The following is a 6,109-nucleotide window of genomic DNA, read 5'->3' as shown; positions in this document are numbered from 1 at the left end:
GGAAATAAATTCTTAGATGGTATAAAGTTTTTGTTGTTTTTACCTTTAAAGTTTTGAGAGTAGTATTACCTTAATCCTGCTGACTTGTGAAATTGAATCATATCACTCATAGTAACTTGAAGTATTAGAAATTGTTTTGATGATAAAAGATTAGTAGCCTTTTAGAGAAATAATGTAAACCATGTTTCCTCAAACCTAAGAAGTCATCTGTATTAGTTTTCTATTGCTGCATTGCAAGTTGCCACAATTTTAGCAGCTTATCACACAGTTTTTGGGTCCTGTCCTCTGGTTTTACCAGGCTGAAATATCAGGGTGTCAGACATCTCATCTTGATTGAAGCTCAGGGTCTTCTTCAGGCTCACTGATGGTTTGCAGATTTCAGTTCCTATGTTTGTGGGAATGGTGTCCTTGATTTTCTTGCTGGCTGCCAGTCAGGGACCACTCTCCTAAAGGCTCCACTGTTGGGTTCTTACCATTTTATCCTCTCTGTGGGCACACCAACATGGTTGTTTGTTTCTTCCAGGAGAGTAGGAGAATCTCCCTTGGAACCTCTGCCTTTAAGAACTGACCTCTGTAGGTCAGGCCTACAATAATCTTCCTGATTTAAAGGTGGTCAATTAGGGATTTTAATCATCCCTAGAAAACATTCCTTTCTTTCTTCAGTCTTAGATTTATTCCTTCAGTGGGGGGTAAATGATTCTTCGTGAAGCTTTCTAAGCACAATTCTGGGATGTTCTTGGCCTCTACTTTGTCTATACATTTTTTTCCAGAAGATTCAAAGTTGGCTCTCCTAACCCTTGTATGTTCTTGCTAGTTTCCTCATCCACTTTTCTACTTACTGTCTTTGTAGGGCCATAAACAGAAATAATTTTCAACTACAATTCCAAGCTCCTAAAAAATTTCACATTGTTACTATCTGAGGCTTTTCACCCGTTATAAGACAGTCATAACCCCCAAGACAATCTCAAATTGTAATCATCTCAGGTTTTCTTAATAAGATTCATAGTACAATTTGAATTTTAGGAAACATAAAAGATTTCCCTTCTAGTCATTTCCTATGTGTATTGCTTGTTTCATGTTGCTTGGTGTGTGCAGTGTTTTCTAGTGCAGAAAACACTCTGGGAAGAGTCTTCCTGGAGCATGAGGAAAAGGGACCACGGGAGGACTCAAGTGAAGCTCTCAAAAGCTCATTTAGCTGCCATCTAGCATGGCATTGTCCAGTAGAAGTGTAATGCGAGCCAGATAACTAAATTTAAGTGATTTTGTTGCTACATGGAAAAAACGAAAAAGAAACAGGTGACAATTTTAATAGTATATTTTTTAAACAATACGTATCCAAATTATAATTTCAGCAGGAAATCAATATGAAAGCTATGAAAACTTATTAAAGATTTTAGATTCTGATTTTAGCACTAACTTTGATATCTGATTCATACTTTATACTTAATAATACATCTCAATGTGGATTTAGCCATATTTCAAGTGTTCACTAGCTAGTGGCTGCCACATTGGGTAGTGCAGATGTAGATTATGAAGTTTTTTAAAAATTAGAGAGTAATATATGAACTCTTCAGGAAATTGGCTTGAATAACGTTTGACTCTCCAATAGGTTAGGGCAGTGGTCGGCAAACTCATTAGTCAACAGAGCCAAATATCAACAGTACAACGATTGAAATTTCTTTTGAGAGCCAGATTTTTTAAACTTAAACTGTATAGGTAGGTACATTGTTATTAACTTAATTAGGGTATTCCTAAGCTGGCCTTTGCTAAAAGCGTCCTCAATCTGATTGAGGTACGTTCGCTGAGGTCGACCCCTTCCAACTCTCCCATCCACACTCGTCTTGTATACTTGTTTCAGATAGACGAGTGTGGATGGGAGAGTTGGAAGGGGTCGACCTCAGCGAAGGTACCTTAAAACAATGTACCTCCCCCGCGCTGCATATCCCGTGGCCCGCCTGCGCTGCATCTCCTGTCGCCCGACCGACACCCCCCACTTCTAACGCCACTTCTTCAAAATAGACTCGCCCAGGCCAAAAACTGACTTCTGTGCATGGGCCACGAAGTTTCAATCGCACTGTACGTGCGCGCCCACATGTGGTATTTTGTGGAAGAGCCACACTCAAGGGGCCAAAGAGCCACATGTGGCTCTCGAGCTGTGGTTTGCCAACCACTGGGTTAGGGCGTTGGTGTTTCAGAATGATTTTTATGGTTGTTATACAAAGTTTTTTGTTTATAAAGTTAAATACATTTTTATACATTTCCCTCATTATATAAGTAATGTCATTGTTGAAAATTTGGAAAACTCTCGATAAGAGACTACAAATTGACCTTATTTCCTCAATCTCAAGATAACAAATGTTAACTTTTGTTGAATTTCCTCTTTGTGAATGTTTCATTTTCAATCAAAGAGAAAATAGGTTTCTTTTTTTTTGTTCTTTATTCCTTCCTCTTTATATTCAGTCACATTAACTTTTATTGACAGTCCTTTTGCTCCTTTGCTTAAATTTAATTATTTCTATTTCCCAGGCTATATCCAGTCTACAGATTATCTGTGAGGGGTGCTCTCTGGAGCACAATACCCCGAATGGTGCTCCCTGGATTGGGATTAACAATAGAAGCCCTGATGGCTTGTATGTACTCATTGCTAAACCATTATAGTTGCTCTCTATTTTTCCTGACTGCAGTCTTTTACACATTCCCTCAGCTTTCTTTGTTATTGAGATATAACTTTACATACCAGAAAATTTACCCCTTTGAAGTATACAATTTAGTGGGTTTTAGTATATTGACAAAATTTTGCAAGCATCACTGCTACCTAATTCTTTAGCATTTTCATCGCCTTGAAAAGAAACCCTATTTCCATTAGCAGTCCCCATTTCTCCTCCCCGCAGTTCTCAGGCAAGCACCAATCTATTCTGTTTTTATAGATTTGCCTATTTTGGACATTTTATGTAGATAGAATCATGCAATATATGGCCTTTTGTGTTTAGCTTATGTCACTCAGCATGGTGTTTTCAAGGTTCTTCTGTGTTATGCCATGTACCAGTACTGCATTCTTTTTTATGGCTGAATAGTATTCCATTGTATGGAGATACCACATTTTGTTTATCTATTCATCACTTGATGGACATTTGGGTTGCTTCCAATTTTTGGCTAGTATGAATAATCCCCCAGCTTTTGAGATCACATTTATTCTCCAAGAACATTGTTTCTTCACATTCTTGTTCAAATGTTCAGTGGCTATTTATTGCTCATACAGCATAATAGAAAATATTTAGTTTGCATTAAAAGTTTTACAAAGTGTGACCTCAAGCCACTTTTCTTTTCACTCTTCCATTGTGGTGTTTCTTAGTATTTCTAAAATAAGTGCTACATATGAATGATAGATTATGTAGACAATATAGATATGTTTGTTAATTCAATTCACTTTAAAATGATCTAAAATTTTAAGAATGAAGATCTACATTGACAAACCAAGGAATGAATGAATGTGTATAAATATTGTATATGTATATGTACATATTCGGGAGACTTAGAAAGGCAAGTATTAGAACAGAGTACTGAGAAACACTAAGTAGAACAAAGAGGATTATTTTTTCTGGATTTATTCATTGTGTCAAACATAGATCTATTCATTTTCATATAATATGAAAAAACACCTCATTTGAATCAGCATTTGATACATGTAACTCATTCATATCATTCATTTTCTGGTTAACACTATTAGCAGTTTGTTTATTCTGGGGCTTCAGTTTTATTTTTCCTCTTATCCAGATAGAGTCAGTCCTTTTCTCCTTTTAACATGTCTGAAATAATAAAGGTGAAATATTTTAACATATAGAGTACTTAAAAATATTTCCAGAATGTTTTTATGTGTGCATGCATACACACACACACACACCCTCACAGAAATGTTTAGTGGTATTCTCTTCCATTTTATAAAAAAGAGAACATAGTATACAGATTTTTTTTTATTTCACAATATATCTTGATATTTTCATAATAATGGTACATTGAGAACTTTCTTATTTATTTTCTGCAGGATACTTTCTCCAAAGTGAAATTACTGGATCAAAAGCTGTATCTACTTGAAATTTGATTACCTATACTGTGGTAAACATAAAAAAAGAAATAAGGAAATATAAACAGGAAAAAGGAAGCTATGGATATTTTGGACTTTGTTTATAGATAAAAAAGTGGAGGACCAGAAAATTTGAGTAATTGCCCATGATCATGCCACCAGTGCAGGGGTCAGGATGCTAATCCAGATGTTTTTGATTTTAAATAAGCTCCTGTCCTTTCTGTTATATTCATGCTAGGGGCCCAGTACACAAATTCATGCATCTTGAAAGGAACTGTGGGCCACAAGGCTGCAGTGGGCACAGGGGCGGGTCTTGAGCCATCTTCCATGCCTCCACCTGGCCCCTCCCACCGTGGCCCTCGGTTCCCTCTCTGCCGGCAACCCTGCTCTCACTGCTGCTGCTCCCACCCACTGACAGCGTGGAGCGATTTGGGCCAGCGCCAGCAGCGGGTGTGAGTGGCAGCTGCCGGCCCCGATCGCCCCTCAAGAGCAGGGGGAGATGGAGAAGCCATCAGGGGCAATTGGGGCTGGCAGCCGCCGCTTGCACCCACTGACGGCGCCAAGCGATCAGGACCAGCACTGGGCGCTGGCAGCAGGTGTGAGCAGCGGCTCTGGCGCTGGCAGCCAGTACAAGCGGGGCTGGTGCCGGCAGCAGGTGCGAGCACCGGGCGGGACTGCGGCGCACGGGAGCAAAGAATTTTCAGTAACCACCAGAGGCTCGCCCTGATGACAGTGACCGGCGCCCTACCTTGATCTGGTGCCCCTGCTCACCTGCTCCACCATCCTGCCACTCCCAATGCCTCCCTGCCATGTTCTATGCACGCCCCCTGGTGGTCAACGCACATCATAGTGACCAGTTGTTTGGTTGTTCTGCCATTTGGTCTATTTTCATATTAGGGTTTTTTATATGTAGATTGCACTTGATGAGCAAAAGGGAAGAGGACTCATGCCAACTTCTTTTTGGAGAGAAAGAATAGATTTCCAGACTTTTTTTCTGCATTAGTACTTTAGGAAGCTTTATGTTTTTCTAATAACTAATGATGTTAGGCATTTTTTGTATGTGCTTATTGACCATTTATATATTTTCTTTGGAGAAATGTCTATCCAGTCCTTTGCCTATTTTTAAATTGGGTTTGTCTTTTTGTTCTTATATGGTAGGAATTCTTTCTATATCTACACTAATAAAAGAGAAACATGGTAATTAGCGTACGACCGCTACCCTTCCCATTGGCTAATCAGCATATTCTTATGCAAATTAACTGTCAGCCAAGATGGCGGCTGGCAGCCAGGCAGCTGGACGCGAACATGAGGCTTGCTTGCTCCAGTGACTGCAGACTCCAACGTTCCCCGCCTGACTTGCCGGCCTCTGAGTTGCAACTCTAAGCAACTATGTACTATGTTGCAAATGTAGAAGCTAAACAAAACCCCAGAAATCAGCTTTCAGCCTGCCGGGATCTCAGAGCTGAAGTTATACATTGTTTCGATTATAGAACCGCAAACAAACCAGATACGAAGCCTCAAAGCTAGAGCCAGAGCTAAAGCTGGCCCAGAATAAAATTAAAAAAAGAGAAAAAAAAGGAGCGGTTGGGAGCTTCAGTCAACAACCACCAGCCTGAAAGCAGCCCTCAGCCCCTCACCCAGACTGGCCAGGCACCCCAGTGGGGACCCCCACCCTGAAGGGTGTGTGAACAGCTGCAAAGAGCCATCATCCCCTCATCCAGGCTGGCCAGGCACCCCAGTGGGGACCCCCACCCTGATCCAGGACACCCTTCAGGGCAAACCAGCCAGCCCCTACCCATGCACCAGGCCTCTATCCTATATAGTAAAAGGGTAATATGCCTCCCAGCACTGGGATCAGCGGAGCCGTGAGGCCTCCGGCACCGGGATCAGCGTGATGGGCAGCGCCCAAACCCCCTGATCGCCCTGCGGCTCTGTGTGTGACAGGGGGCGGGGCCACAACCTCCCTATCCGTCCTGCTCTGTTCGTGACAGGGAAGGCGGCCCCAACCCCCTGATGGGCCCTGCTCTG

Source organism: Myotis lucifugus, unplaced genomic scaffold (assembly GCF_000147115.1).
Source record: "Myotis lucifugus unplaced genomic scaffold, Myoluc2.0 scaffold_1, whole genome shotgun sequence".
In the NCBI taxonomy this organism is placed as follows: Eukaryota; Metazoa; Chordata; class Mammalia; order Chiroptera; family Vespertilionidae; genus Myotis; species Myotis lucifugus.
The sequence above is the reverse complement of the archived record's forward strand: the minus strand, read 5'-3'. Positions refer to the sequence as shown.